This window comes from Solea senegalensis, linkage group LG4, assembly GCF_019176455.1.
Source record: "Solea senegalensis isolate Sse05_10M linkage group LG4, IFAPA_SoseM_1, whole genome shotgun sequence".
Taxonomy (NCBI): domain Eukaryota; kingdom Metazoa; phylum Chordata; class Actinopteri; order Pleuronectiformes; family Soleidae; genus Solea; species Solea senegalensis.
In genome coordinates this window covers 11,717,362-11,738,644 of record NC_058024.1, presented here as the reverse complement: position 1 = coordinate 11,738,644, position 21,283 = coordinate 11,717,362, and positions in this window count along the sequence as shown.

The following is a 21,283-nucleotide window of genomic DNA, read 5'->3' as shown; positions in this document are numbered from 1 at the left end:
CAGGAGTGCAGTGAGGTCAGTGAGTTCTTTCCATGGAGACTCTCTTAGCCTTAAATGCCTCTCATCCTCGAGGAACATTGGAATTCAGCTCCTCACCAGCCTTGTGTTTCTCTCTGAACTCCTCTTCATTTATATTACTTCAGAATAAATGTTCAGGATGTAGGATTTCAAAAAGCTTCATTAAGCTCCAGGGTTTAATCAATATCCCAAGATAGAGTTTTTCCTTAGATGTTATCTCCAAGAAAATATAAATAGATTAAAAGTAAACAAAAGACAAGTCACCCTTATTTAAATCAAAATGAAAGCATATCACAAGCTAGATGAAAATGGATTTTTTTTTTTGCCCTTTTTTATTCAAACCATAATCATTAAACAACATTCATAACTTTAACGTTATCCCTTTAAATGCCCTAATTCATTGAAACCCAATGTTACATTCAGGTTGAAGAACAAGTTATTGAAATGCCATTAATGTTAAAGCGAGGTGGTGCTGGACCCTAGAGCAGGCAGGCAGTTTAACAGTTCATTGATGAATGGCTTAAAAGACTAATGCAGGAAGTTACAGAGCACAAGCACTAACTAAGCACTAGATAACACCGATATCTTCAAGAAAACCCATGATGTTTACCCCACAGAGGTCTGTAACAGTCTGGCGACGAGTGACTGTGAGAACCAGGAAATAAGTAGAGGTGCTTGATGATTTTATTGACAGTTATATAAACTAGAAATTTGATTGAGGTTGTTTCGAGTCAAGTTTGGTTGTTTGTGTCTGTGTTGTCCCATCTCCTCGTTTATTAGTTATTGTTGTTTTTGGACGGCAAAGCAATTTTCCCCTCGTGGGACGATAAACTAAACTGAAATGAAAGTTGGATAATTATGGGAAATGTCATTAAAAGCTGCGGACGATGTCATGGCTGTGGTCTGTGATGTGATCGAACAAACACAGATTCACTTTGAATGAGGTGGCGAAGAGCGTAGCCAAATTTAAAGGCGGCAATTTAATTATTTTATTTTGGATTCTTTGATTGATGCAAATGTTAGTCATACATGTTGGAGGCAATTGACATCTGTGCACCTTCAACCTTGTGGCGGAATAAAGTTACTGTTTTAATTGTGTTGTATGCAGTGGTGTAGTCTACGTGATACGCAGGTATTATATACCCACGATGAAAGGGCCAGGATTTCCGTATAAGCACTTAAAAATGTGAAGAATTTTTCATTTTTATTTTTGTAGGTTATTGTGCTGCTGGAAGCAAGAGGAAATGAAAAAGGAAGCAAGCAACACTTGTGTTGAGTGTTGTCAACAGCCCTGTTCCCAAATCTACAGACACTTAAGATAACACGGCTGCAGCTGGGGGGTTGCATGTATGTATTTTAACAGAAAAAACATTTTAAATCAAATCGCAATCCATCCATCCATCTTCTACCGCTTTATCCTCCACATGAGGGACGTGGGAGGTGCTGCGCCAATCTCAGCTGACATAGGGAGATAAGGTGGTATACACCCTGGACAGATCGCCAATCCATTACAGAGCCACATATCGAGACAAACAATCATTCAACCATTCACTCACATACGGTCAATTTTGAGTGTCCAATTTACCTAATCCCCATATTGCATGTTGACTGTGGGAGGAAGCCAGAGAACCCAGAGAAAACCCACGCACACACGGGGAGAAAGGCCCTTGTTCCAACAGGGGCTTGAACCCTGGTCTTCTTGCTGCAAAGGCAAGAGTGCTTCCGTCACAGATGATTTCTCAAAATAATTCAGTCCTAATGCAGATAGGCAGGCGCAAACCAATCAAATCAAAAGAGTATACAGTACCATCCAATCAGAGCTTGCTCTTATCATCAGTGTCCCCCCCCCAACAACAACGGCAAACACAGCGGACATGTTGTCATCACTCCAGTTTGAGTCGGATTACTGCTCAGGTCACATTTGATTGAGGCTATTGCAGTTTCATGTGATGGAAATATTTATTGTGCATGCTAAAATATATTTGAGCTATTTTACATTGAATTTTATGTATCTTCTAACTCTACCAGCCTTGGCTCTAATTGCTTCCCCACACCTTTCAGTCTCAGGTCACGTAAAGAGACACAATTAGTCCTGGGTAACATGATTTTCTCATCATTAGGGGAAAAAAAAACTCAAGCTCACAAGAAATCCAGAGGGTCACCAAGACCACGTAAGCTGTGATGATGTTAGTGTTCATCCCTCGTATCTGGGTAAACCCTGGGAGGCTTTTCTTTCTTAAATCTTGTTGTTGCATCCACTAATAGGATCAGAGCCCCACTACGACATGTTTTTATCCCTGTTCAAACAAATGTGTTTGAGCTGGGATGAAAACACGATGCATGGCTATATGCTGAGACGCTGTTCTGCATGTCGAACAACCTCCGTGAGTAAACACAACACAGTGTCCGTGGGGAGAATCGAGCATACGTTACGCGTAAGCAGGCGGAGTGGTCCATGGGTAGCTCCGCTGGGTGTTAATGAGCTCTGTGATTCATGTTCAGAATTAAAGCATCAGGTCTGGCTTCTTTAATTACAATGCAAACAGCACGCCTGGGCTGGCAGTCATTTGTGAAGGGAAACAAAGCAACACTGCAGCATGAAGCAAATCTGAAATGTGGTTAAAGACGTGACAGTGTGGATCGTCGAGAGTGCAGTGCTCTTTTGTTTTTTTACATCATTTACATTTACATTTCAGGCTTATTTTCAAGCCGGCCAACGCATTTCCTGTGTCGGACCCAATTGTGAATGTCGGGAACGATGAATGGACGTGTGGGGTAACAGAGATTTGGACTCCATGACACCCCGACGAGAAGTCTAGCATGTTAAAATGTTCTCGACTTGCCTGCCTCGTGTCTGCCCTACACAGAATCACACAGCTCATTCTAATTTTTGAATATACTGTTATAAGGCTGGGAAGACGTGCAGTGTGATGAAAATGCAATCCGGAATCCATCGTTCTGACAAGGACCAAGGAAGTTGAGTTGGAGGCTGTCACATACACATATATGAAATGAATTAGAATCCAAATAAAGCCCAAACGGGAGTAAACAAAGGGAGGCTTAGATCTGATGGGAGAGATCTGTCAAATTTGTTGTCATGCATTGGAAATGTATGTTCAAAAGAGCATGAGAACATCGGGGAGTGACAAATGACATTTTGATGATGTCAGACAGGCTTTAAAATGTGTGGTTACGGGAAAACAGGGGCAGAGTTTTCTAGAATTCTTATGCAGGGTCCGAAACTGATACTGGCTTGCAACAGTATACAAGCTTTGTATCAGCAGAATCTTTCCTACACCATCAACTCATCATCTGTTGTTTTAAGAAGAAGGAAGCCGATTTAAACGACACTAGTCTGACCTCTCCTACGACATGCTCCTGGACGTTGACCAATAGGATAACAGAGTTCTCTGACATAAAGCGTAACATAGTGACACAAACATGACAAAGAAGAAGAGGGATGCTGCTGCTGCTGCTGTTAGACAGTATACAAAGTCAGTCGTTATCAAGACACAGGTTTAACCATTCATTATTTACAATATTGAATGTTTTAAAGTGAAATTACCTTTGGCGTAGCTATTACAGGAAACTATGGTGGTGTAAATAAATCATTTATTTATCAAAATGACCTGATGAACTGATTGGCACATTATAATGAAGCTTGTAGCATAAAAATAATCAAAATGCGAAACGTAGGTTTCAATGCTTTGTTCAACAGTGCCAGGCCAAGCCAGAAAATCTATCATTTGATTGAGTCTATATTAGAAAAGGCAAAGAAATACAGTTATACAGGGCCATGCAATTATTCCACACAGCCCATTCAAACACATTTCCCTTTATTCCCCTTATAATTTTAGAAAGATAATTTCCGCCTTGTACAAGGCCATCACATATATTATGCATGATGCCGTAGAATAGTAAATCACCTTTCACCTCATGTCTCTGCAGCCAATTCGATAATCCTATTATTTTATTCTATTTCCAGAAAATCACTTTATGTTTTTTTAGGATGAAGATTTCTCTCTCTCTCTCAAACACACACACACACAGAGTGTTTACGGGGTCTTTGTTTATCACTGATAGTCGAGCTGTGGCTGTTGGAATCGAAAGTGAATGTGGAAAACTGTGCCATCATTTTCAAAGGTCTCCGTATCTTTGCAGGGCTTGAAAACATCGGGGTCTTGTGGACGGCAGGCAAAATCTATCTATTCCTACATCTCGTCACAGATAATCTATCCATCTATCTAGACAATTAAACCTCTCCTCCTCGTTTCATGTCATCTCTCCACTGTTTGTAAAAAAACAGCTCACGCAGAAGAGCTCTGACTGTCAAAAATCTAAAATGAATGTCAGTAAACTGACTCACATCCTGTGACGAGATGCAGAAACTCTGCATCTTTAGAAGACTAAATTAAAAAAAGCCATCAAAGATTAACATTTCATAACATCTTTTTTTTTTTTAACCTTCTCATCTCCCTCGACCATTTATCTGCGAGGTTTAATGAGTTCTCCGCGTGTTCTGCAATACACGAGGCTCATATTGGACTAAAGGAAAATGTCTACCTATGATGAATGTTGCCAGCTGTTACACATAATTGTTGGATCTGTAAGCGCAGCGTGGGAAGTGATGAGACATCAGTGATGATAATGGTTAATTTTACTGGTTCATTTCCACCTCTTTCATCTCTCAAATGACTGTAAGCTCTTTTTTTTTTTATCTTGAGATGTTACGTATCCTCTTCACACACGATGGGCTGTGACAGTCACACAAGAGCGATCAAAGCTGCTCTGAAGGCAAACGCTGTCCCTGATCCTCACATTCACAATGACATGCAACAACACCGGTATAAAAACTCAAAGATAGGAGCTATAAGCGCGTATGTGCCTGCAGGGGAACAGCTGACTGCTTTGTCCTCATTCTCTGATGGAAGACGCAGTGGCAGATGTGCCAGTCTGACAGTAAGGAATATGAATACGGACAGGAGAAGTCTCAAGTTTCGACAGGGAAGTTGTGAAAGTTATTTATATTTATTCGCCTGTGCTCAGAGGATGAATTGCATTTCATGCTTTTTGGCTTAAAATGGGAAGAATCAGAATAGAACTTTATCTTCCCTGACAGATGTCCCTGGATTTGACGTGTTAGGACATGACACACATTCTCTCGCTCTCGATGATGTGACAATTGGAAACATTTCAAAGCGAAGCTGTCATTCTGTCACTCTGTCATTGTGTTTATTACAACAGAACAAGCTAAAACCTCCAATTGAGGATCGTGCACAAAGTGAAAGATGGATCACATTGGGCAGTTATGCTCATACCTCAGACATGAGCGATCACTAGATTTAAATTACTCAATTATTATTATTACAGTCCTTAATTGTGCTAATTGACAAAAAAACAATGGTCCAACCAAACAAGTACACACTCTCTGAAACTGTATATTTGTTCATATTCAGCGCATGACAGATTTCCTTATTTCATTCCATATTACCAGGGTAAAGGCCCTGGTTAGAGTTCTCAACAGGTCGGGCCGAGAAAAATCTGCAAATGAGGCGGGTCGGGCGCTGGTTGTGAGCGTGGAAGTATACCAGCCAACCATGAGTCAACCCCCCTCTCCCACGTCCTACTATCAGACCATCACTACTCTTCTACTCCCACTCCCACAACCAAACAACAAGCAATTAATGGTCCAATGTGTAATAATTGGAGCAATTTAATGGTGAAACTGCAGACTCCTCTGTTCACCCTTGCCTTACCCAAGCATGTATACCAGAAAGGAGGTTTTCTGTCGCCTTATGTGTCATAAGCTTCCGCCTTAAAAACGCAATGTGTTAAAGTGGAACTATATATTCACCCTAATTTACCAGCTTTGGAGTCATTGTGATGGATAAATGGCGTTTCTACAGTCTTTTAGGAAAACCAGCCTTGCAAAATCAGAGCCCCTGGCTTGAAGTCAGGAGGTCTTGCAAAGTCTTGGGTCTCATGAGAAATGCAAATTGCTTTAAGGCCCTACTACACACAGACACACACACACACACACACACACACCGTTGCCAGGTACCGACTATAAGCTCAAGGCAGTGATATGAGTTACTTCAGACGTTCATCATGACAGAACTGGCAGAAAAACAAACGCTGGAGGAAGAGGAAAGGACTGTCTGACCAAGTGAGGGGCAACACACGAGTGAACATCGCACCATCTGTGAGTTTGTGAACATAAGGGCGGAGCTAAGTAGAGAAAAAGGTGAAAAACCACCCTGAGTTGCGAAGTTCCGCTTTAAGACGGGGGCAGAACATGGCGTCCCCCATAAAAATATGCTTTTGTCGAACTACATACATATTATAGGCTTACACAGTTGGCATCAATTGCATCTGACGCACACATGTGGCACGATTTCAGGACCTGCCAGAAAAGAAAAGAAAAGAAAAGAGGAAAAGCAGCTATAAAGTGAAATACTGTAAGTAGCAGAAATGTTCTGTGTGTTGTGTTCTGTGTGAACACAGATGGATGCTATGGAAACCAAATGATTATATATTTATTGATATATTATGATTAGTAATAATGATATATCGTGTTTTCTAAAGCAATTATACATTTCCAGATCCATAATTTTGGGTAAAACATTTACTTTCTAACAATAGACCCTTCCAAATGTTACACACCAGATTGTTAAGAACCTTCATACGTACACCATTCCAGTTAAAACATCTGTAGTTTTGTGCTGACTCACTTAATGCTGTGTATTTTACTTGATTGATAAACGATGATGAATGCTTTGCATCATATAGCTGGGCCACGCCTAGGATGATTTTTATAAAGTTCATCTTTTTCTGCCAACAAAATAAAAGCCTCAGTGGCTCAAATAAGCTAAAGTGACATTGTTTCTTTGTTATAATCTGATCAGTGCACATCCTGCTTTTGTGTCTCTGTTGGTTTATTGCATTTTGTGTGACTCAGAGGGCACTGATCGATAAAATGGATGGGCCGCAAGGTGAATACAGTACACATGTTTCATGCAAGCTCTACTTCTAATTAGGCAGTTAATTGAGCCTGCATCCACTGAGTTACAGGACATGACAGGGCTTCCATTTAATTAACCCGGCCTGGCTGTTAATATACTAATGCAGCTCAGTGGTGCATGGCGAACCTTAGCAGGGACACTCACAGTCACTTTGTATGCAGCATGGGAATCCATCGGAGAATGGATTAGTCTTAAAGTCAGCAAATAGTACAAGAGAAGAGCATTGAAGATATTGCTTTACCAGCCAGAAATCCACTCTTTCATTCAATTATGGCTCAACGTTTTTTCTGCGGCTATTCAAAATTAGGTTACAGACCCTTCTTTATTTTTCTACGGTGAATACAATGTCAGTGTATGTATCAATACCAAAGGGAGGCTTTTAGGTCTAAAAATATGGATGCACGCACACGTTCACATACAATGGAAATGGCTCTAGTCAACATCCCACCGTATCACATGGAAGCGAGGATGCGACTCACATTGTTCAGCTAAATTGCCAGAGTGCTCCTCTAAAAATAGGGCACACAGCTGAGAGCTCTGGGGGATGTGGCACATGGGAGGAGAAAAAATTATGGGCTTTCACTGGAAAGCAAGAAAAAAAAGAGAGAGCGATTCTTCTACAGCTCCAGAAGAGAGACGATGTAAACTGTAGGTTACAGAGAGAATATTTTGTGGAGGTAAAAAATGTGGAGGTAAAAAAAAAATAAAACTGTCAATAAAACTGTTCTAAAAACCCTTACATGCCCTTGATATATGCTGAGTTTAAAAGGATGGTGGCTTCCCACTGAGTTGCCTGTGGGCTACAGGTTCAACGCAATTTAACTTTTCAATTTCTTGCCAAAATGAGATTCTGCAAAGCCACAGGAGAGCATGAGCACCGAGCAGGAAGGATCTTTCTCTCTCTCTCTCTCCCTCTCTCTCTCTCTCTGAGAGAATCAAAGGAATTCCTAATGATGACTTCAAGAGCAGAGCTATAGGCTCCACACTGCAGCTAAATTAAAAATCACAGTTGGTTTCTGGAGGGGGCAGGGAACGGTCTCAGAAAGAAATCTCTTTGGGTGAGTATAAGGCCTATGAACAACACAGAGGAGGGAAACACCTCACAAAGCCACACAATGAGTTTTTAAGTGATCTACAGTTCGGCTTGATTTCTGTGTTGGATGTCTCTTCCTGTGACGGCACCAATCAGTGGCCGGCAGTCTGACGACGCCACACTTATTAACTACTCAGCGCGCTTGGAACTTTGCCAGAGCAGGTACTAAAAAAATACCTGCTACCAGGTACTATGCTAGTGGAAATGCAACTTAACCGTGCCGGGCTGTGCCAAGGCGAGGCGAGGCGAGGCGAGGCGGTGGAAACACGCCAATAGTGTAGCTTAGTAAAGTGTAGTATAGAATACAGTTTAATTTAAAGTTTAGCAGAGTTTAGTATGATTTAACAGACTATAGTATAGTCTAGTATAGTATGGTTTAACAGAGTGTAGTGTAGTTTAGCAGAGTATAGTCTATTATGTTTCGCAGCGTATAGTCTAGTATAGTACAGCATAGCAGAGTACAGTATGGTAGAGGAGAGTAACTGTACAATACTATACTATGGTACACATGTGTCAAACATGTGGCCCTCCAATCGATTACATGCGGCCCGCCCACCACTGTGCGAGGTGATGGAATAGAGGCAATATTTTTATAATAGTAATAAGACATTCCACCAGCTATAAATTTTATAAAAGTTTTTTTCCATTTCTTTTCCTCTATGTCGGCCCCCGTTGACCAGACAAGATGCTTATTGGCCCCCAGGTCATTTGAGTTTGACACCCCTGCTATAGTAGTATAGCATCGTTTATTACAGTATAAAATTGTATAGTTGCATAGTATCATAGTATAGTGTAGTATTGTACAGTTTAGCAGGTATTGTATAGTAGAGTCGAGCAGGGTATCATAGTATAGTGTGGTATAACAGTGTACTCTGTTATTCCACACTACAATGAACACTATATGCTGTGTACTATACTATCCTAACAATGTGTAGTATAGTTTAGTATAATGTAGTATAATATCTAGTAGCACAATTGAATGTATTAATAGTAGTGCAGAACATCTAGCACAGTATAGAAAGCATTGTATAACTAGCAAGTATAGTAAAGCAGGGTACAGTATAGTATAATATGGAGCACCGTGTTGCTGTGTAAGTGAATAAATTAAGTATTTAAGTCATAGAAATTGGTCATTTACAGTAAGTTTGGCCATTTTCTCGTTTGGAAACGATCAGTAGCTTTATGAATGTATTCACTGTGTAACAGTACAACTTTTATACCTTTTTTTGTTGAAGTGTCCATTATTCTATCTCAGTTCATTTCCAACACCTCAGCTACCTCTTTGTTATTCTCCCCATCCTCGCTGTGACTGTGCCGCTGTTTTGCATACAGAGCCTTTGTTCTTTGTTTTGTCTCTGTACTTCCTCGTGGTGATTTATTCATGGCGGGAGCTCGCTTGTAAAACAGACTTCTGTCTCAGAGGAATCTCTGTGAGGAAAAAGGGATGAATAAACAAAAACATGTCTAGGCTGTGATGCAACACTGTGAGACAGCATGGAAGACTGACTCCTACCTGGTAAAACCTATGCAGTCATGATAATGTTAGTATGTGAAAGCCAAAGGTTAAGACAGCTTAACTGTAGTTTTTGTCTTTTATTCTGTTGAATCATATTTACTCAGACGCTGTAGAGGAAAGGGAATATAGAAATCAATTTCCTCAAAAATACATGTAATACTGTTTATTAAATTCCATTCAGTCTTCACTAAACATATTATACGAGTCTGGCAGACCTGAATACAAAGTGTAACGTGTCTGTTTGGCCGCGGCGTAGAACTGTGAGGCAGTAATTCTACTCTTTATATATTCCTGTGAGCCTGGATTTCTCTTTATTGGATCGACCTCCTTCTGCTCTTGGCTTTCGCGTTTTGTTGTTCTTGGCTGATTCCGTGTACAAACGGAGCGATGACCAGAAGGCATGACTGCGATCCCTCACACAGCACTTCTGTCTGTGGTATCCGGTATCAAAGTTGGACACTTCACTGCGTGAGGGGAAACGTAAAAATTCATTGTATTTTTGTAGCTTTTTTTTTGTTCTGTTGGTTAAACTCAAACCAATCTGTTCTTTGCAAAACACACTCAGTGGTTAAAGCTCGAGTCTGTAATTGTTTTTTTTCCCTAACTTTTCCATATTCCTACTTCACGGCATTTCTTTCTTTCTTATTTTGTCCTCCAGACAAATTCATTTATTGATGACTGTGTGGACATGAAAGGGTTTTCAATAAATAACAAATAGAAGTGTTTTTGGAAAAAAAAAAGGAAGGTGAAGAGCGAATGTGTCTCTTTTTGTTGCACATTTATGGAGCATGTAATTCCTTACATGCTCTAGTCTACAGTATGTTTTTAGGATGTCAGAAACTTATGCCTGTGCATTTGTGATAACTTATAAGCCCGTTAATATGGTCAAATGTAGGGCTGCAACTATTATTCCATTATTAATTGATTACCAAGTTTACTCTATTGATAATTGTTTGACAAGCTTTCTGGTTTTTCAGCTTTAGAAATGTGGTTTTCTGGTTTCTTCGCTCCATAAAACAAAGAAATCATTAAAACAGAATAATTTTGGTTTGTGGACAGAACGGTTGATCAACATGTTGTCACATTTTACAGACCAAACAAGAAAATAGTCGACAGATTAATCAATGATAAAGATATCTCACGATTCTCTGCAGTTGATGGTTAATTTGTGGCTGATTTGTTGTCTTTGGCATTCATTGCACACAATGAAATGTCAGTCAGTCATCATCTAACCGCTTTATCCTCCACCAGAGGGTCGCGGGGGGGTGCTGTGCCAATCTCAGCTACATCGGGCGATAGGCGGGGTACACCCTGGACAGTTCGCCAGTCCATCGCAGGGCCAGACACAACTAGAGACTCTCACACTCACTCCTACGGTCAATTTAGAGTGTTCAATTTACCTAATCCCCACATTGCATGTTTTTGGACTGTGGGAGGAAGCCGGAGAACCCGGAGAGAACCTACACACACACACACACACGGGGAGAACATGCAAACTCCATGCAGAAAGGCCCTTGCTCCAACCGGGGCTCGAACCCGGGTCTTCTCGCTGCAAGGCGAGAGTGCTAACCACTAAACCACCGTGTGACCCTGGATTATAACAATTATAAAAAAAAATCCAAGCTAACTTAACCCATAATTAAGCAACAGTTTGCGCCATTAGAAAAATTCCAGTACTTCCCGAAAGCTGAGAAGTTGCAAGTCAAGGCAAACATGTGATTATTACAGTAATTTCACTTGCAACGATGTTTTTGTACATTGAGACAAAAACTTAAAAAAAAAAAAGTTATTTGTTGTTATTTGTTATAATCTGGTGTTCATGTACAAATAGTGTTTTTCTTCATTTTAAATTGTTAATACACTATTTTAACATGCAGTTAATCATAAATTACTGCCAGATATTGAAAGTTATTCTGGACAAAAGCACTTACTCACAGGACATTTTCTGGCCCTTTTATGGTTAAAATAAGCAGAAGAAAAAAGTCCAGACAGACATTTCTAGACTTAGGTGGTAAAGGGTTAAGGTAACAAAGTCTTCAAAGAATATGGCCACTTTTCAGTGAAAGGAATTACTCAAAGAACAATGTGTCAAGAATTCTGCTCTGACCTGAGAAAGCTAGAGAGAGAGAGCAGTCACAAATCTGTCTGCCTCGTTCTCCCTCCTCTCTTCATCTATAAAAACACCTCTGAGCGCACTTTCACGTGGGCGAAAAGCCAAAGCTGTGAATCACTCGACTGCTGAACTGCTTCATCTCATCTGCCTTAAAGGCATCTCTTGGGGGCGGCGTTGGCATCGGCACGACTAATTGTGCGGAGGATATATCGTCAGAGAACACAGCTATCAATCAATCCGTCATATTAACACCGATACGTGTCAAAACCCTGCCCACCCCCCAGGGGACGGAGGATGTATCCTGTGTGTGAAAATAACTTTTACTCTTTGGTATACTATATGAGAACTTAAACATGATTATGTGCACGTGCGCAGTGGATGTAAAGTAACACCATCAACAGCCATTCCACAATATCTGGTGGCATAAAATTGTTTGAGCGTAATTTTATACGCAGCGGTGTTTTCACTGTGCAAACCTCACTTAGTATTTAATAAAAGGAACGTGTGTCTGATGGGAGGGTTTGCTTTTATGTTTTCTGCCTGTCTCACACACACACACACACACACACACACACACGGGGAGGACAGGAAACTGAAGAGCCTTTCAATCATTCATCATTATCTGACACTCCAGCACTCACTGTCTCTGTGAAATTCCATCTGACATCACCTCCCAACACTGATCCTCAAGCAACCTCCACCACACTCGCCCTCACTCAGCGCCGTAGCTCCCCGCCTGGCACTGGCACGGCAAGCTTGGATTAAACGTTTGACCTCGCTGCCGTGTTCCATGCGGTGCACTCTAAGTAAAAGCAAGCCGCAAATGGCAGCTTGTTACTTTACATTCACCGTCTGAGGCAGGTACGCCAGCGCTGATACACAGCTGTATATTTACTCCCTGAAAATGTCACGTTTCCTTAACTGACACGGTCTCACGGCCCCAGCTGATGCCTTCACCTGCCACCACCTCCACTATCACATGGGTTAATATGCAATTTACTTATGCTTCACCTCAAAAAAACCTGGATTGTTCTTGTGAGTCTGAGATAGGATGGGGATTGTTCATATGAGGATAGGGATTGTCCTGATTTTACCTCCAAGCCAGTCAGAGGCAGAAAGCAGAGTTGAGCACAAAGCCAGAGAGAGAGAGAGAGAGAGAGTGAGAGAGAGAGAGAGAGAGAGCATTGTGACTCCAGGCAACAGATGCCCAATTAACATATCCTCATAATTAGGATGATGTGGGAGGATGAGGATGAAGATGTGAGGACTCAGCGGTTGTTGTCCGTCTCAAGCAGCATGAGGCCTTGTGAATATTCATGTGACATTTTTATGACTTTTCATTTTCTTGCTGCACACAACCACATGCGTCATGTTTGCCGAGCGCACAACCTCGATGCTCTCAGTCATTAGTGACAGTTTGGACTGGAACAAAAATCCACACATTTCCCCACCCTTGCTGAAATGCCTGTTGCAAATTTGAGATTAAACGATCAAAATCAAGTCAGGATAAAGGGGAAAAAAGTTATAAGATGTACATGATTACATGTTTGTATTTTCCAGGGCGGCCTGTGGCCAAGTGGAAAAGGACGAAAGGGCTGTGTGTGTTTGTTTTTTTAAATCTTATTTGTTGTTGAGTCAAAGTTATGATTAATTTTATATATCATTTTCAGTAGTGGTTTAAAGTAGCAATAATTGTGCAGAGGTCACAAAGTAGACCGTTCTTTCTTTTCTTTTTGTTCATAAAAACGAGCTAAGTGAACTTTGAAGTGTGACGTATTTCCACGATTTCCATTTTAAACATGTTGAGTACTTTTTGCTCAGGTGTGTTTATATAACTGAATTGTTTATATAAAAAAAAATAAATACAACTTTCATCAGATTGCCTAGATTGTGCTAAAAAAAAAAGGATATAAGAGATTCTATATTGCACATTCTTATATATAGTAATGGAAAAAAACAAGCAGCCAAAATGCTCTGTGTTGTAAGGGTTAACAAGTGCAAATGTGTGGCACTGTGCCAGATTTCAAACTATCGCAATAATGTGCTTAAATGAAACTTGGCTCCAGAACAGGGACTGCGATCTTTACATAGGGGAGAATAATGGAGAATGAGAGTCAGCCAAGCACAAGCTGTAAATCGCTGTCAGCTCAGCAACAGAGAGACGGAGCAGAGTGCTGCACTCACTCACTCTCTCCATCTTTGTCAGAAACTTCTGCTCCACTGATTCCATCCAGCGCCGCCACCAGGCTTTCCTTTGTGCCCTTGTGTTGCAGCGGCTGGTGACTTCAACTTCCAGATCAATTATTCACATCATGACTCTCCTATAAATACCAGTCGGTTAAAAGGGGAGAAACCCATGTGAGGGTGGGGGGAGGGGGGGAGTAAGAGCGCGCACTAAAATTACACCCACCATGTCAGAGGGGAAATGACAGTATTTAGCCTTTCACATGACATATGGCTTTTTGAGAGCACACATTTAAAATTCAGTACATTTAATGTGAGCGCTAAATCTTAAAGGGAGGCTTCCAGTTTTTTTAGCTCGTGAGTGCGTTCACACCAGCTGTGTGTCTGCTGCGTTTTGCACACGCTCGTCTCGCCCACATCACCAATATGATCATGACTTCAGTGAGCAGTGGTTCTCAAACTTGACAAAATAACATAGTTATCATTAAAATACAGTGGTGTAAAAATGGGCCGAGCAAAGTCAGCTGGAGACTTGTCACAGATTTATTCCCAATAAGATCATCTGCTCTCTCATCATCCTCCTCTTTCTCACATCTACTTCACACACTGGTATAGTGCAAATAGATAAAGATGGAGCGAGAGATAACGTGACGACAGTCAAGATTCCTCATCTCCACTCCGATCGCATATACAGTAGAACAGTATTTCAGATTTTCCTCCAAGTACCTCCAGAGGAAGTGTGTGTACTACTGGTTGTACATGTACCACAGTTTGAGAACCATGGGTTTAAAAAGATTCATTCTGGACAGTAAAAAACCTCAAAAGTAAACAGTGTACACACTCTAATCTGCTGTAAACCACTGAAAACAAGTAAAGATCTACACCCACTTAAGTCTACGATATCCTGAGAATATGTTTGCCACTTTATCTTATCTTGTTTGTATGAAACAGCCTTTTCTGACTGGACATCCAGGTCTGTCGCTTTATAAACTGCACACTATCTGAAACTAAGTGATTTTACATCGCAGCACACAAGAGTCGCTGATTGAACTCAAGTTCAAATGTGTTATTTTGTGATTGTCAGTGTTTAATGTGAACTTATTTAAGTGGCCCAAACTTACCAATCAATGCAGCAGCAGCTCATGTGTCTATGTGAGGAAAAAAGAAGAAGGAAAAGTGTCACTTATATGCGACAGCAGGTGAGTCGCTGATTGGCAGATGAATCACAGGTGAGCAAGGACGACGCACACACACACACACACACACAGGTTTACATGACTTCAGAGGACATTGAATTGACTTCCATTCATTTCCTGGAGACTTATTCTAACAATAACCATAATTACTACTGGCATAATCCTAACCCTGACCCTAACCCTAACCTCAACCTAACCTTAAAGCACGTCTTCACCTTAAAATGTAGTAGTTTATGTTAAGGGGACTTGCTTTTTGTCCCCATAATGTGACTGCGTCCCCACAATATTAGTAATACCTGTACACACACACACACGCGCACGCAGGTTTTGCATTCTTTGGGTGGACCCTCAGACATAATGCATTCTATTCCCTAGCCCTATACCCTAACCTTAACCGTCATAACTAAATGCCCAACCCTAAAACCAGGTTTTAATCCTCAAAAAGCCCATTCAATTTGTGTGAACAAGTCTCACACAACTGTCAGGTTTGCTTGACAACTGGTCCACACAGCCATGTACTAAAGACACGTACGCACACGCAAGCACAGAATAATAAAAATAGATATACATATTTAGTACTTTACAAGAAAAATGAAAGAGAAAATTGAATTAAAACATGAGTAAAGACACACAGACACTTTCATCCAGCTGAAAAGATTCTTTGGTGCATTGAAGCTCAACAATAATTTATATATCGAGATATATTAAAGTTAAAATACGTGTGTAAATATGTGAATTCCATTTAAGCAGCAGAATTAACAGAAAAGCATTTCTGAGACCTTGAGGTAAAATAAAAGATATTTTTCTGTCTTTGTCTTCCTTTTATCCCACTTGTGAACATCTTGGTCATGTGTGGTCAGCTGTGATAATTCCAGCAGCAGCAGCAGCTGAAGACAAACAGACAGAAGGTGAAATGGCACCTCTTCTACGGGTGAGCAAAGGGCAAGGTGACACGAGTCGCTCAAAACACTGTCGGGAGGCAAATCTACACTCGCTCCTCTGCGGCACTTGAGAAATCACCTTTATAACCTGCAACTCTCCAACTGTGTTGTCTCTCTGTTTCTGGAGAAGCTCAAGTAAGCTCACACAGCCTGCCTCATATTATGGTTTGATGATGAGGCATGGGTCTAATCATTGAGTTTGGGGAGCCTCAAGACTGGTAAAAAAAAAAAAAAACAACCTCCTCACCATCTGACAGCAGCTCCAGCTCAGAGCCAGAGTGCTGTCAACAGACTCATAAGTGGCCCATAATGATAATTAACGCACAAATTAGACATCTGCTCTGTTTTCAGGGCTGTCTTGAGAATAATGTGTTATTAAAATTAAAAGGAGAGCTGAAATGAGCAGCGAGGTGCACATCGTCTGACTTAATGGCCGGTGTTGAACGGGACTCGTTGGGGCTCGGGTGCAGCTCAGCGAGTCGCCTGTGATTGTTTTGTGAGTGGAGGCCCAGGGAGCTTGTCATACCTGATTAAGCAGGGGCAGGGGGTAAACTAGATGCAGCAGCGAGCACTAGGAGCACTGCATTACCACTGGGTGTCAGCACTGATCACATCATATCATTGCTCTACCTCCACCTATGGCAACTCCATCAATGGCCTAATTGCCTGGGACCAGAGCTGCTGTCACAACAGGTTCCAGCACTGAGGGAGCAGCCGCACCGCAGCACTGATTTATGCTGGGATCATAAATTATGAATGGTTTATGGCTCAGAATCTGCAGCTCAAATGACTCTCTTCCTTTTTTTACTAACCACAAGATGGCATAGTTGGATTATGAAAAGTAAGAGACTCCCCGCTCTTTCCCCAGTGGGTGTTTTTTTTCTTTTTTTAAATGTTCTCCCTTTCTTTTGTTCTTCTTCTTCTTTCAGTTTGTACTGTTCTTTATTAATCTGTGTAGGCTGGGGCATTCCATTTTAATCACATTTCAGCAGAATGTGTTTTGTTGTTGTTTTGTTTTTATATTTATAATTGACATGTCAAATCTGTGGGCTTTGAACGAGATGTCACCATCAGGACTCCATCATCTGCTTTTACAGAGAACCATGCACTCACTGGCCACTTTATTAGGTACACTGGACGTGGTCTGCTGTAGCCAATCTGCTTCCAGATTAGAATAGAACAGAAAACTATTTAGATTGAATTTAATTCAGAATTCTTTTTGTTCAGACTGTGTCTTCTGCATACCTTGGTCATAAGTGGTTGCCTCAAAAAGGCATTTTCACCATGGTCATTTTACCTAACAATACCTCCTTTTACCTGGTGAGTGTATAATTCAGTAAAAATTATTTCACTTTTGTGTTTTGTGTGTATATTAACTTAATACAAGTGCCCTGATTTCCTTTGATCTGCAGTTCATTCTCCTCTGAAAAACAACGGACAAAAGATTCAGCGCAATGTTCAGACTCAGTCATGTCGAGATGCCCCCGAAAATGGAAAATTCAACACCCCTATTTCCATGACAACAGGGCATATTTTCTGCCTAGAAAAACACAGACTGGCCACTGAGTAGACTCTGTGGGATTACTTCTCTAATTGTGACATTGTTCTCGCTCAAAGCTTGGATGAAGTTTAACATTTGTTAAGTCATCTGAATGGAGATACACAGTCCCTGCTGCTGGAGAGTCTGACAGTGCAAACACACACAGCTGGTTTATTTATTAGAGGATGTGTTTTTGCACAAAGTTGGACTGACCCAGTTGGAGTCCTGCGGATTCATCACACTGTGACAGTTAATTATGTTTGTATTATATGTTTCCAAGATGTTCAACAGTAATATTTCTTAAATCCATCTGTTTGTTTCCGGTTTTTCTTGTTGCCGGAACATTTGCAAAGACAGTCTGGCTCCTCTTGTGGATCAAGCCCATGTGGACGATTTTCTTGTGCTCTCCCGCTGTGCAGGTGAGAGACAAGAGTCTGGATTTCCTCTGGCTGGCAGAGAAACAGTTACACTGAAAGCTACTGATCTGCCAACAAAGTCACGCTGAGTGATATCTGCCAGGTGTTCTGCCCTGCTATGCATACTTCTGTTAATTACAGTCTAAAGTCAAAACACAGAATCGATTTAATACATTTGAAAAAGATATAAAAAGAAAAGGCTCAATGGTTATATTCGCCGTGGGAAAAACACTTTCCTCCTCCAGCAGCAGTGGACAGACATGTATAGTCTGGAACAGAGACCAACATTTAATCCCTGCAGAGTCAGGAAAACTACAGCCTAAAGCTAGAGCAGCTTTTTATCCACTCAAATAACAGCAATCACAGCAGCTGTTCAATATACACTTTGAATGTTTACCTCCAGCGTGAGTGCAGTCAGGAAGTCTACTCTGCTGCATTTGGATCTCATTCTTACACGTCCCGTCTGCATCTCGTCCCAAGCTTGGACACTCTCAGGTTCTTTACAGTGGTTTTCCGGTGTGACGGCGCAGCAACCACCTGTTCATCAGCTGGTGTTGTGCGTCCCAATGGTGCTGCAACACACCCGCCTCATTAGCCAACTCGTCGTTATTATCAACTCGTTGCCATCTTGTCTATTTTTTTCCCTGCTTTACTTCTCTTGCTTCCTCTGAAACGCTTCCGCGTTGCTGCCAAGTCTTTGGAGCCTTCATCAGTCATCAGGTTACCAGCCACCATCACCAACAGCGTCTGGGGGATTTTCCTAGTTGCTGCTCAAAAGCAGATGCTCTCAGCTTGGATCCCCCCCGTGTCCAAGCACCATAGACTCTTTAAAAGACTCATTATTCTCTTCAGTTTTATCCACATGTCTCTCCTGATTGAATTGATTGTTCAGGTTATTTACCTCATAAAATCTACACTCTATACACAGTCACTGTGCAGGACAGCAGGTCAAACGTCACACAAGAAAGGTCTAAATTAGAGTCAAGAAAACCCATAAAGCTCATGATTTACTGAACGCATGTTCACAAACTGAGGACACTGGATGTCTGACAGAATACGACTGAAGAAGCCCATGCATGGGGTCTGATCCTGCGAGACACATGAGCACTTCTGTGTCCAGCTGACGCCGCTCCATACTCGGCGGTGCCTCTGGAGCCGGGTAAGAAATCCCCCAGGCTTCCTTTGAAGGTGTTTCAGATGAACCCCCCCCCCAGGAAGGAGAAGGAGACCCTGTCCCACAGAGCCAAGAATTACTGCAGGCACTATATCTCCCCGCAGGTCTCAGAGCGAGTTGCCCTCTTAAACATGACCCTGGTAATCATTTGAATATTTCATAGTTTGGATAATTTTCAAGGGTAAAATTGCATGTAGGGTCAAATCAGGAGGATATTTGGTGGAGAGGAGACCCCATGAGGCGAGGGCCTCCTGCAGCGTCCTGGGTCTGATTCCACCCGTGGTCTTTTGCTGCATGACTTTGACTTTTAACGTCTCAGCTTTCAGAAACCGCTTGAATTTTACCGATAGCAAAAACCGCCACGCAATTGCAGTAATGCGAAGTGCGCTTGCGGAAACGTGTCGTCAGCGATGCGCTCGGTGTTATAGCGTTAAAATTCAATGAGAATTTCAACATATACTGCATATTCCACATTTGAAAATGTCCCTGTATACAGAGGAGATTAACCAAGGATAATTGTATTTTATATCGCTCTGATATAACATAAAGCAGAGTAATCTTTTTTTGCTCAATCTGTCCTAAGGTGTAAAGTTATGGTTACATGCTGCTGCTGTGTCTTGGTTGCCATAGCAGCCTTTGCAAATCATTTAATAACAATTTCATCATTTAACAATTTTACAAGGATTTGTTGTAGACATTTTTTGTGGGCGTCTAAAATGCCTTCATGAAGGAAGCAGTTCAAACTGGCAGTGCAGTGGATGCCACTCGTAACATCAACAGCTTCCATGTTGATGTTCAGTCTGTACTTGTCACAGACAAAGAAGGCTCATCTGAATATGTTAGGGATATTTCATTCACGTAAAGTGGCATTAAAAATAAAAACATACACAGCGCGTACAGTGTGTGAAGTGACTGAACTGATGGAGGCAGTGGCTGTGTGGTTACGATTGCTGGTTAAAGGCCTGTTGCTGTAGCTGGCTGCTTCTTTCTCTCTGTTTCCACGGCAGCACGGAGCAGCAGAGGTGCATCACAGCACAGCAGCCTGCTTTCACATTCATAGAAAATTCTGGCCATCCATTCCCAAGAATGGAGGTGAGTTCCAGTGCTGATGGAAATACAGCATAGACTGTACAAGAAGAGCAGAGGCAATTTCTGTATCTTTAAGCCAGCAGATGCCCACCCCCCCTTCACTTCATCCTGTTTCGCCTTGTCGTGGTGTGGTGCAGCCAGGTAGATGTAGGGAGAGTGGGCTGATCTTTTTTTTTTTCTTTGTTTACCCTCTGCATCTCAGGCCGAGTGTCCATGTAGGTGGTTGCACATCGAGCTCCTAAAAACATCTTTGTCCTCATGAAAACACGAAATCCCACAATTAAATTCTGTCCAAAACATGACAGAGTCAGCGGGCGGCAATAAAACCGTGAAAGTAAAGTAAATACTTTGTTACTGTAGTTAAGTACAACATTTAATGTGTTATTTATATTTCTAGAGACTTTTACTTTTACTTCACTACATTTCCTCAAACTATCTTTGTTACTCGTTACTACCAAATAAAATCAGAAGAAGAAGAGTTGGTAATTATCTGTATTTATATAGAGCTTTTCTAGTCTTGATGAGCTTTATAATATAGTTTTGCCATTCACGTTGCATGTCTTGCTCAAGGACACATATAGAGTAACAGAGCCAGGAATTGAACCCACAATCTTCCAGTTGAAAAACAAATTGCCCTACTACTGATCTACCAATACTTTTACTTCCAAAACTCAGAAATGTACTTTTAATACGTAAGTACAGTAAATGTCATACTACGTCTGACGCCGTCACGCAACATGTAAACAAACATGACGGCGTTTCACTCTGACACTGACAGAGCACACAGCAGAGCAGACTGTGACGTTACCGAGCCAAAACCTCAATACATAAACACTGGAAATGGAGATTAAATATTCACCCTGGCAGGAGTTTCCCAAAATGCAAAGCCACAGTTTCCATGTGTAAAACCAAATCATATAGAAAAAAAAAACAAAAGATTTTAAAAATAAGCACCTACGCGTGGACTGGGCCTCAGACTGT